This window comes from Melanotaenia boesemani, chromosome 4 (genome assembly GCF_017639745.1).
Source record: "Melanotaenia boesemani isolate fMelBoe1 chromosome 4, fMelBoe1.pri, whole genome shotgun sequence".
NCBI classification, from domain to species: Eukaryota; Metazoa; Chordata; class Actinopteri; order Atheriniformes; family Melanotaeniidae; genus Melanotaenia; species Melanotaenia boesemani.
The window spans coordinates 32,596,728-32,609,740 of NC_055685.1; positions in this window are offsets into that span (position 1 = coordinate 32,596,728).

The following is a 13,013-nucleotide window of genomic DNA, read 5'->3' on the forward strand; positions in this document are numbered from 1 at the left end:
GCTACAGTAAACTCTGAAATCACATCACATTTTCAAACCTCTTAGCAGACTAATTTTCCAAAAAATTACTTACAAGCTGAGACAAAAAACACTGAGGACAGAAAACCGTCCAACTTCTGCCCTGATGATGTTAATAAAGACACTTTTACTGAGTGGAGTCGCACTAAATGTTCTTAAAGTTCAGATCTCAGATAATATGTTAACCTAAAAGACAGTATCCTTTAGGCTTCAGTGTTTTGGCCACAGGTTTGTATCCAGCGCGTTCTTTACAATGATATGATGAACCAACATCTGTGATTCCCTGGTCTTTATTAAGTATATACTTTTGCAGGTGGAGAACCAATGCCACATAACACACACAAAAAAACAGGTTAACTATATCAGACTGCATTAAATCATTCCAAATCATTCTGTATAGTCTCTGAATGGTATATACCCCATACATGTATTTATCACCTTCTAACGGGCAGATATATATACGCATAAGAAATGCTATCAAGTGATGTGTTTTAATAAAAACATTAAATGGCAGCAAACATCACAAATGAGATATATGGCAATGGAATATGATGTATACACGGATCTTAAGTGGAAGATGTAAATGGGAACATAATATCTTATATGTATCCCATGGAAATACCATATTTGAAATGAAGGTCAATAGTCTGCACTTTTCAGAATCAGAATCAGGTTAATTGCCAAATAGGTTTATACATACAAGGAATTTGTTTTGGTGTGTGGGTGCCAACAACAAACATTTTTTTTTATCCTTCCATCCATCCATCCATCCATCCATCCATCCATCCATCCATCCATCCATCCATCCATCCATCCATCCATTTTCTGCCGCTTATCTGGAGTCGGGTCGCGGGGGCAGCTGCCTAAGCAGGGAAACCCAGACTTCCCTCTCCCTGGCCACATTCACCAGCTCATCCGGAGGGATCCCGAGGCGTTCCCAGGCCAGCCGAGAGATGTAGTCTGTCCAGCGCGTCCTAGGTCTTCCCCGGGGCCTCTTCCCAGTGGGATTTGCTCAGAACACCTCACCAGGGAGGCGCCCAGGAGGCATCCTAACCAGATGCCCGAACCACCTCATCTGGCTCCTCTTGATGTGGAGGAGCAGCGGCTCTACTCTGAGCCCCTCCCGGATCACAGAGCTTCTCACCCTATCTCTACGGGAGAGCCTGGCCACCCTGTGGAGAAAACTCATTTCGGCCGCTTGTACTCGCAATCTTGTTCTTTCAGTCACTACCCACAGCTTATGACTATAGGTGAGGGTAGGACCGTAGATCGTCCAGTAAATCGAGAGCTTTGCCTTTCGGCTCAGCTCCCTCTTCACCACGACAGACCGATGCAAAGTCCGCATCACTGCAGATGTCGCACCGATCCACCTGTCGATCTCCCGCTCCTTCCTTCCCTCACTCGTCAACAAGACCCCGAGATACGTGAACTCCTCCACTTGGGGCAGGACCCTATTGCAGACCCAGAGGGATCACTCCACCCTTTTCCGGCTGAGGACCATGGTCTCGGACTTGGAGGTGCTGATTCCCATCCCAGCCCCTTCACACTCGGCTGCAAATCGCTCCAGTGAGAGCTGAAAATCACAGCCAGATGAAACCAACAGAACCACATCATCCGCAAAGAGCAGAGACTCAGTCCTGAGGCCACCGAACCGGATCCCCTCAACACCTTGGCTGCACCTAGAAATTCTGTCCATAAAGGTTATGAACAGATTCGGTGACAAAGGGCAGCCTTGGCAGAGTCCAACCCGCACTGGAAATGATTCTGATTTACTGCCGGCAATGTGAACCAAGCTCTGACACCGGTCGTACAGGGACCGGACAGCTAGTACAAGCTCCCAGAGTACCACCAACAGGAGTCCCCGGGGGACACGGTCAAATGCCTTCTCCAAGTCCACATAGCACATGTAGATTGGTTGGGCAAACTCCCATGCCCCCTCAAAGACCCTGAAGAGGGTGTAGAGCTGGTCCACTGTTCCACTTTTTTTTTTTTTTTTTTATTAATAAAAATTAAATAAGCCACTAAATAGGAAAATTACAAAAATAATAAAAAAAGAAGCTGTGCGAAAAAATGCATTATATGTCCATATCAATGTAGCATGTCTGTGTACAATGATCTGAATCTGCCAAGAACCACTGGTTGTTTTCAAGTCACAGTTAATTTCATTCATTTAGTTAATATTAAAAAAAATCTTTGCAAATAACCCTGTGTCAAGTGCTTTCTTTTTCTCTGTTTATTTATTTAGTTTTTTCTTCTTCTCCCCTACTTAGCACACATGAGCTTACATTAGGTATCCATATACAACAATAATAGTAATACTTTATGGTTCACTTCTTGGCATTGCATAAGAACAAGATGGGAGATGGGTTTAAGCTGCAGCAGGGAGTGATGGAACATCAGATGCCTCAGGGAAACATCCACCTAATTCAGTTGCATTTTACTTTACTATTTCCTACAGGTTTGGGGGGGTAAAAACTGTTTTATTTGAATGGTGTAAAAGGGCACTTTAGAGCACTATCTGTAAGAACAGATTTAAAGGAGTGATGTACACAGAGTAGTCTGAAATTGTTTATTTCAAGTGCTGGCATTTATGTTGAATGACATTTCCACTCTTGCATTTGACTTTGTCGCCCTGTTTTAACATCAGACAGTGAATCAGACATATTTTAAAAATATCCCAAGTGAATCTTTTGACTGCCCTTCCATGAGAAAATCCCAGATGCCTGTAAGGAACCCAAAGATAATGATCACATTAGCTGGTTAAAGAGCTGACTAATTTTACCTCCATATGCCTTTTTTCACAAAATGCCCTTTGGTCCATGATGGTCACATTTCACATTACCCTTTTCCTTTCTGACATCAGCTTTGCTCACTTCTACAGTGAATCATAATTACTAATCCAGAAATAGTGCCTTCCTTAGTTTGCATCTTGAGCTTTTATATTTCTCTCTGATCAAAAGGCTGTAGGGGATTTTATTGATGAAAAAACAGTCAAATTCACAGCAGTTCTGAATACTCCATCTATGTGCTGCATATTTGTAAGACTGTGCATTCTATACTTATACATAGATGTTGTGCATCGAAATCTTCAAATCTTATGCATGCAAACCCCAAGCCAGTGTAAGGCTAGAATTTCAGCTAAGATCAAAATGTTGTTTCAACAAGTCATCCAATAGTCAGAAGGTTGGCAGTGTATGAATGTTTGGTGATGGCACTTGGCGTGGATTGGCTGTCATGTTTCTGTCAGTCTACTGTGACTACACATGTAGCTTACCACCAGTGTGTGAATGTGGAATGAATGAATAACAGATTTAGTGTAAAGAACTTTGAGCAAATCTAATCCATTATTATTAACTATTATTAATTACTACTATAATTAGTAGTATTAAACAGACAGAGAATCAGACAGAGTGTTTTTGCCTGCACATTGATGGGAATACATATGACCTGTCTGTTCAACAGGTGAAAGCTCTACATATTCAGAATACTGAGAAGGACAAACGGATGGCTCACCTGGAGAACAGAGTGGCAACCTGGAGCAGTACACCAGAATGAATGACGTAGTCATTACAGGGCTCCGGGTGAAACCTCGATCACATGCTCGGGCAGTGATGAATAACGTAGGGGAGGCTGGGGAATTGGAAGCCAGATCCACAGAGCAACAGGTAGCTACATTTCTTCAGTCCAAGGGGATTGAAATGAACTGTGACAACATCGGAGCATGCCATTCACTTCCCCACAGGAAAGGAAGCGACAAACCAGCCATCATCATTAAATTTGTCAATAAGAAGGGAGAGAAAAGGGAGAAAGCTTGAAGGATCAGATCTTGATATGAATGAGCATTTGACCAAATACAATGTTGAAATTGTCAGAAAAGCACAACTGATAAAAAATAAAATAAAATAAAATATGCAACACGCTTAGACATCAAACTGCAAAATATTCATCAAACTAAATGGAATGCTGGAGGAAGCCAAAATGTTGGTGATCAGAAATGTTGCAGAACTGGACACATACCAATGATAATGGACACCCTTGCACATATTATAACCAACATGGACAGAACCTCCTCTGCATCCAATAATAGCCATTTAATTCAAAGAATAAGTGACTCTAGTCCACTACAACAGAAAATACATACTGATTACAACTTACTTTGGAATATGACATAGAGCCAGATAACTTTTTCTCCACAGTCAACAGCAACTGTTACTACTATACTGATTATCAATATAAACAAGACATCAAAATGAAAAACAAACTTTCAGTCATCCACTTCAGTAGCAGAAGTTTGTATGCAAACTTCAATAATATTGAATAGTTGTTTACATCCATTTTCTCAGCCATTAAATATAATCACTTTGTCTGAAACCTGGCTCAGTGAGATAAAGGGGATGGACTTTGAGTTGGAAGGTTATGTAGTTGCCTATGGTAAAAGACAAAACAAGGTTATTAGATTAGATTCATTTCTGGAAAAACACAACTCACTCACTAACAGTCAATATGGATTCAGATCCAATAGATGAACATCACTTGCAATAACAGAATTAGTTGAGGACAATAGCATTATAGAAGAACTATGCAGTCAGGCTATTAAAAAAAGATTGATCATACTCTTCTAGTAAACTAACTGAAACAGTATAGAGTCAGAAGTATTGCATAACAGTGGATCAAAAGTTATTCTAAGTAAGAGACAACAGTTTGTGAAGTTGGGTGGTTTTAGGTCTTCATGTTTGGGCATTGTTTGTGGTGTCCCCCAGGGGTCAGCATTGGGGCCAAAACTCTTTGCTCTGTATATTAATGATCTATGCAAGGTTTCTAAGTTATTTAAGTCAGTTTTATTTGCTGATGATGCAAATATATTTTGTTCTGGGGATAATTTAAAACAGCTGTTGGATGATGTCAACAAAGAAATAATAAATTAAAAAATGTGGTTTGACAGAAACAAACTATTAGTAAACTTAAATAAAACAAAGATGATGTTATATGGAAACTGCAGTAAAAGTATATACATATATATACACACACACACACACACACATATATATATATATATACATACGTGTGTGTGTGTATGTGTGAATGCATGTATATGTATATGGTACATAGAATATATATATATAGATTAAAAAATGTAAACTTAAATAAAACAAAGATGATTTTATATGGAAACTGCAGTAAAAGTATATATATATATATATATATATATATATATATATATATGCATACATACATGTGTGTGTGTATGTGTGTATGCATGTATATGTATGTGGTACATAGGATATATATAGAATCGTATGTTGTGTACATGTAAATATAGAACAAATCAGTGGAAGCCAATTTATGTTTCCTTATGTATTAAAAGGGGTAGGATTCAACAAGTTAGACGTCTTCCTACTCCTTTTTGAGCATGCTGAATTAAAATTATTTTGTTGTGGTTGTGACTGGTGCACACTTAGCTGTTGCTTTCTTTTTTAACATGTTCAGAATAAATATTCATTCATTCATTCATTCATTCATTCATTCAATCAAAAACAACCACCTTATTCATAAAGACACCATATTTTCACAACAACTGTGAAAATATGTAAAAAGCTCTTTGACAAGTTAAACAGCTGAATTATATTTCTAGCATCTTTTGTTGACATACTAACAAACAGAATAATGGCACATATTCTGATGTCAAACTAAGGAGATTTTGAATCTGGTAAAGCTCTCCTCACTATGGAAGCAAAATCATTTTCAAAACTTTAGACTGGAGCACCAAGAGTGTTTGAATGTTTCATACTACCACCAGAAAAGAAAGGAAAATTAGTAGAGTTTTGTATCCTGATGCTCGTATATGACAGCCAGGGTGAAACTGTAGAACTGTGTTGATGTCAAGGTTTTGAGGTTCAAGCTGGGACTGAGAATTAGGACTCATTTACACTGGCACAGTCTGGTCTGCTTTAAACAAACCCTGGTCCACTTCCACAGATAGTACTGTTTGTTTGAAGCAAAGTTAATGCTCATTCACACTCTGGTGCGGACCAAAAAGCAAGCTTTTTCACTTGAAAACCAAGGGCCTATGCTCACTTGCAAGTGAAAAAATGTAAACTTAAATGTGCAGTTTGCTTACAGTGTGAAAGCAAATGGACCATCCACTGAAGAGGACGTAACATAGAGCATGTCTTATAGCAACATGCGGGATAGCTTGCTACCTCTCCTGCTGTTTATACTGGACAGATTATGGCTAAAACTGAATTAGGTTTGAACACTGATATAAATGTATAAACAGAAAGTCAACAACACATAAAATGTATTGCTGCTTCACATTCTTCTTGCAGGGAACGTGTCTTTGTTTTTTTCATCCTGGCCATCAATGAACTGGGTTTCCTGCTTCCTCCATTTTTTTTTTCTCTTGGTTAGTGCTAGTTTCAGGGAATATCACCTCTAGTGAGCAGTTGTTGTAACTGCACGACATTGCCCAAGCTGCTTGGTCCTTACATTAAGTGCAGTGTAACAACAAACTAAACTAAAAGACAAGAAGTGTGAAATTTTCCAGAATTCCCTGCCCAAACGGACTAGGCCCCTTGGACTATCCTGGTCTGAATGTGTCCTTGCAGGATATGGACCCCACTCCTGGCATTCCCAGGCAAGCTGCCATCAAGTCTGTTAAGCCCATAGAGCAGGCTACCAGGGGTGTGGTTGTCCAGTGGCTGAGGAGGATTGTATGAACACAGGGAGACTGTGTTGCATCTGCAGCCATGGTTGTCAGTAAAAGCCTGTTTTGGTGAACAGGCAATAATGAGGGGTTCAAGTAGCGGCAGATACCCACATTACTGCACTCAGGTCCCAGGGAGAGCATTGGAGTGAGGAAGGAAGGATTCTCGTGATGCATCCAGGGTCAGTCGAACTGGTAATGCTGCAAGTCAAATGTCAAGGCTTAATGCTACTTTCTCATGTAACATTCTGTATTTCCACATTGACCCGCATTAAAAGAGAAATTAACATTGCAATTGTGTTGGTTGACATGTCCTGTTTGCTCAATAAAACCAGTGTTATAAAAATATGTCATTAAGCAACAGTCTTAGCTGCAAAACTTATATTTAAAGAAACCAAAATAAAAAAAATAATAACATGAGTAAGAAAACTCATACATGCTCAGTTTAACATCCATTTAAAAGTATCAAGTTAGAATCTAGTACATTAACTTTTCCTCTTATCATAGATCCCCACATTGTTCAGCTATCTGCCTGTGAGAACCTGCCGACAGATGTTGCCCGAGGAAATCAACATAATCACACACAAATGGTCCAGAGTTGTGTCGAATTTCACACGTACTGTTGCTGCTTACGGCTACCTTGCCCCAGCCTCTGACCCCTCAGAAACCAGACACTGACTGTGGTAGTACAACTCTGTGGCAACCACATCTCTCCACACAAATCAAAAGCAGATTCTGCCTTTACAAATCATGGGTGATGAAACTGAAGCTTATGAAAAATGTACATCAACTGTTCAAGAGGAAAGCAATAATTCAGTTCATGAGATGACTGCCCAAAAATCATACTGAGACAGTAATTCACTGAAATAGTTGATTTGCAGATTTAATGGTTTGAAAATACGTCTGAAAAACATTAAACAACAAAAAAAAAAAAAAAAAAAAAAAGCTCAATGAACAAATGTTGGGCCAGAAATGGCATGTGAGAAAGGCAGAGAAAAAAATCCTGGAACTTTTTTAAATTCTCTCCTAATCCCCTCTGTGCACAACGATGAGGAAATCACAACAAATAAAGAAAAGAACAAGGGGTAAACAAACTGAGTGCCGATGAAGCTGGCACTTGTTAAAAGAGAGTAAGCTGGCAAATTAGGTTTGGGGTCAGACCTCGGCTTTGTTCCATTGTCTGCCACGACACCAGTTCGTCATGCTTCTGTGGGAAAAATCAAATAAAACAATAGCGGCCTAACAGGAAAGATCAGTTGATGTTTTAGTTAATCCTCGTGATGGCCATTGTAGGAGTCATGGATGGGTAGCCATGAGAGTGTTTAGTAAAGGAAGTGACTCAGATTTTCTGTGTACTGCTCACACAAGATCTTGGTTATCACACTTACATGGAAATAAAAAAAATCTGTTTAAAAGAAAGAAAAACAGAGTTTGGGGGGGAAACTGTGATTTTAGTTTCAAAGCAAACTCCTCTGGATGTTTCAGCGAATGTTTCAGACATAGAAAAAAGCTGAAGCTGTTTATGGTAAAATAGGGGTTCATCAGCTGACAACTGAAGTCTTACCTGCCTCATAGTTTGGATTGTTTTACGAACAGGTAAATCTATTAACCTTTAAGCTTAATAACTGTATTTAAGCCAATGCTTAAGTCCTCATTTGCTGGATTCTGGTGTTCTCAAACAGACACACAGCTTCATTCAGTTGTTCATGCACCCTGTAACCTGCTGCTCCTCACACACATACACACAGTCTACTGTTGTTTCTCTGCCCTTACGCACGTCCAGTGGAAGGTCAGAGTCTGTAATTGCTGCCTCTGTGACGTGGACAGACAGGCAGACTGAGGATTGGAGATGACACGCACCCATTATTAGTGGACCAAGTGCTGTTTTTGCAATTACTGAGGGTTTGGCTGAGTGCACCGAATCAGACTCTGGGATCCTCTATTCACAAGCCGTTTCCACTCCAACTGGCTGCACAGCTTCTGTTGGCCCCGGCCTAAACAGTATTGGGCAGGGCCTCTGCATGAGCCAGAAAATCTATTCTGATGGGGTTTGCAAAAAATAAGATTTTTTTTTCTTTTATTGCAGTGTGGGACCAACGTGACTAAAGTAGGTAGGATAAAAATAATATTTTGTCCATAAAGTTGAGAGCTGAGTGTGGGCAGGCAGAAAGGAAGAAAAGGTCTGGATATCTTCACTCACCATCACATCACATTAATAAATCCATCTGTCTTATTATGTATGTGTCAATGTGTTTGTTAAGCACTGTTTTTAACAACTAAACAGGTAAGGACCTATTTTTTAGATTATTTTGTAAGAGTATTTCTCATACTTTGGCTAAAATGTAATTTCACAAAAAAACCAAAAGTCTAGGCATGGTGCATTTAGAAAATGTCAGTAACTTGTAGCCATACCACCAAACACAAGTAATTGTTTAGCCTGTGTGAAGCAGTGCTGTAAAATGTGGGCACAAATACTAGCGGGACTGCTCTCACCCTGTACAACTCTGTCATAACTGCTGACATTAACACAGTTTCTGTTTGATGATTATTTAGCAACAAACCTGGGTAAGGCTTACTTTGGCATATGATCTGCTTTTTAGAGGAAACTAGCAGATTATTTTATTAAATGAATAAATACCATCACTGTCCAAACTTCCTCGGGGAGCCAATATCCCAATGGCCCAGAGCCAGTGAGGTGTATTGGACAATTTATGTGGTCAATTGCACAACACTGGGTATGTGCCATTACAACAGCTGACCAGCATTCACCCATGTTTGGAAAATGATAAGTTAAGTTCTGTTCTATTTCCATGCCCCCATGTGAACACTTCAAACCTTAAACTCACACTTTAGCAAAAAAAAATGGAAAATAATTAATTATTCTTATTTACACAATTCTTTTTATAGAAGAGCCATCTCTAAGACATGGTGCACACACTAACAAATCATGCTGTCAGAGTGAAAATTCAAAAACTTAAAACAAGTGTAGCTATGCTTTGTCCTCTCACTAATTTCACCAAACTTGGACTTTTGTCAAATAAGAAATCAGAAATTTTAAATCTTCCTCACAGCATTTGCTTAACTTTCCTTTGTAGCAATGACTTTGTCTTCTGCCTGTATGCGATCATTAGAAACTCTTAACTAAAGACATTTAAAATACTAAGAATTTATCCAAGGCATATAAAAACTATGTATGGCATGGAGTGGTACAGAACACATGCCTACATACACAGATAGATGACATAATCTGCTCACAGTCTACAGATGTATAGAAGTTCCCAAGAAGTCTAGACATACATATTAGTTCTGCCCAGCAGGTCAGTAAGAGAAGGAGACAGATTAGGAGCCAGCCATCCGCTCAGGCATGAGGAGAGTTTGAACCTAACCAAGTCTATATAGCCTTGTGCTGAGGCTGAGGTTGTGGTGGTTGTGCCAGCATCCAGTGGCTGCTGTGTACCTGCAATCTCACTGACGATGATCAAGCATGGCAGCCTCGAGCGCAGAACCCATACAACTTTCTCAGCCCTCTCAGAGTAATTAGTGACCCCTGAACCTGCCCTTCGTATAAAAGGAGGAAAGGGAGGGCAAAGGGGAGACATGAAGAGGAGGGGGAGACAGGACAAGGGATAGTCAACAGAGACAGTGCAAAAGGGGACATAAGGTTAGACAGAAGAAAAGAAGACCGAAGGCAGGAGAAAATAAAAATCAAGACGTGAGCCAGGAGGAAAAGGTTAATCTCTTTAACTGTGGATAGTTTGAAAGTTCAGAGACAAAAAAATCTGCAGACTAGTTGTCAATGTCCTTTAAATGGGTCAAATAGGGAAGCCAGAAGTTTCACAAATAACTATGGCCTGTGGACACTATGTGGATTAATTTTGCAAAGAAGCTGCAGCAAAAGAGAGCTCAGAAATGTCATGAATACTGGCTTCATTATTCACCCACAAGAGCTAACGGAGGGGCCCATTAAAATGTAGTCACAATAACTCAAATTAAAGAAGTCCTGATATTCAAGTGTTTCAATATCTACATTGTTACAAACAAACAAGGAGAATTGCTTTTCCTGTAAAATTTATGAAATCTTATTTTGCATATTTACCACACAAAAGATGATGATGGCATAAATACAAGCTGTCATTTCACAAACAGGAAACTTTTTCTTCAAAGGTACCTCCATGTATTCTAACACACAACACGGTCATATGGAACCACAGTGGTCTTATCTCTAAATTTACAAGAATTTCATTCTTTGCCCAAGGTGCTCTCTCTGTGTCTCATTTCTATCTTTGTCTTTGGACTGTACATATTAGTTTGTTTCACACATTCATCACACTGCCCCGTCTTTGTGGGTTTTCCTATGCAGTGTGAATCCATTTGTCTCCACTGATGGAAAATAATTGCAAAGCAAACAAATCATCTCTGCCACATTGAGCAGGCCTCTCCTCCTGGGGCATAGCAGTTACATAGCTGCAGGAATGAAAGACAGACTGACACAGAGATGAACAGGGAGAGAAAGGAGGGAGAGGAAAAAAAGGACAGAGGAGGCTTAGAGCAAAGTGGTTTGGAATTTGCATTATATATGCAGAGTGTTAAAAACGGTTATGTTTAAGAAAATGATGCATTCGAAGTGAAAGTGACTACATGGTGTACTGGGGAGGCCTGAGAAAGAGACAGAAAGAGCAAGAGAGGTAGAGAACTTAGTGGAAGTCTACCAGATGGAAACTCACTCCAGGAACATGAGGAGGAGACATCTGGGAACAGACAGCCTTGGAAAAGAGATAATTATAGCATGAAGCAAAAATGGCCTTCTTACAAACGCAAAGGAAGTGTTTGTGTTGCTTTGCTGTGATATTTACGGGCTCATTGATAATGCAAATAAAGAGATGCTGCATATATTTCAATAATATAAATAATATATTTCATGTTCCTAAGTCATAATCTTTTATCAACTTGTGAAAACTGCCACTGAGATGGTTTAAAGTTACATTTAGTTTAAACTGATCTTTTAGCCTAAATTCACACAGAATATATTACACAATATGTAAATGCAACAGCTTAGCTCGTTCCACGTTTTTAATATAATTGAAAAAGTGCATATATGTTTAATTAAGACAACACTGACTAGACATAACCATGGACAGTACAACTTTATCACAACTACTACAATCCATGTCTTGAGTTTGCAAACTGACATCGGTCAGCCACTATGACAGACTTGAAATGAGAGTGTGACATATTCACACTAATATGGGTCCATTTACATGCAAAACAATATGATACTGATACAAGTAAAACCTTATTTCTGAGATTCTACTTTGAACATCATTTTCTGATTGCCTCAACTCAAAAGTAATCAAGTCAAGCTATGTGAAGTGTGCCGGAGTGTGCATCATAGTTGCATGATGTACACATATATTCACCTTACGTGTACAAATTTGGCAAGTTTTTTTTTTTCATTAATTCGTAAAGCACAAAACTACTTTTATAACATTTTCTCCTATCAATGCAGAACAAGATGACGAGAAAAAAGAAAAAGAAAACTTTTGGGGTGATGGAGAAATTTCTCTGTGTTACGTTTTAAAAGATATAACTGTAACGATGACTTTTCATGAATGCAAACATTGCAATGGTGTAGACATCATCACACCATACCAAAGATAACATACAGGTTTCAGTTCAGTCAAAGAGAAGAGACGAGAAAAAACGTTTTAAATCCAGCTCACACTGAGAGGGAAAATGAATCCGTTATCATCATTGCCGCTTTAAAACACAACCAAATGAGGTAATTTATCATTATTTACCACCAGCATGGCTCCAAGCCCTGATTGGTGCACAGAAGCAAGTGTCATCACATTAGTAACAAAGGCACAATAGAAACTTTCAAATCTCTCATGTAACCTGTTTTGTTTAACCACTTTACACCAGTTAACCAGCAAGATTTGAGACTTCCAGGCATGAGCAGAGGCTGCCTCCAAACGTAGTGGGTTAAATGTCGGCAGTAAAATTGAAAGGTTTCTTTAAGACAAATGTCTTGCTTAACTGGTTTCCAGAATCTTCAGTTGCATGTAGTTATTAGTATTATCCTTACTGATTAGAGATGAACAATATCTGCTTATGATATTGACAGAATAGCATTTATATACTGCATATAAAATACCTTCTGGTGAAGCATAAAGGTGAAGAAAAATTAACACATGTCCATAACTGCAAGCCTGTGAGGCTTCCATCCAGACTTCCACTTTCTAAAGAAGCACTACAAGACACAAATTATATTTTCAAAGTTTACATAACACAA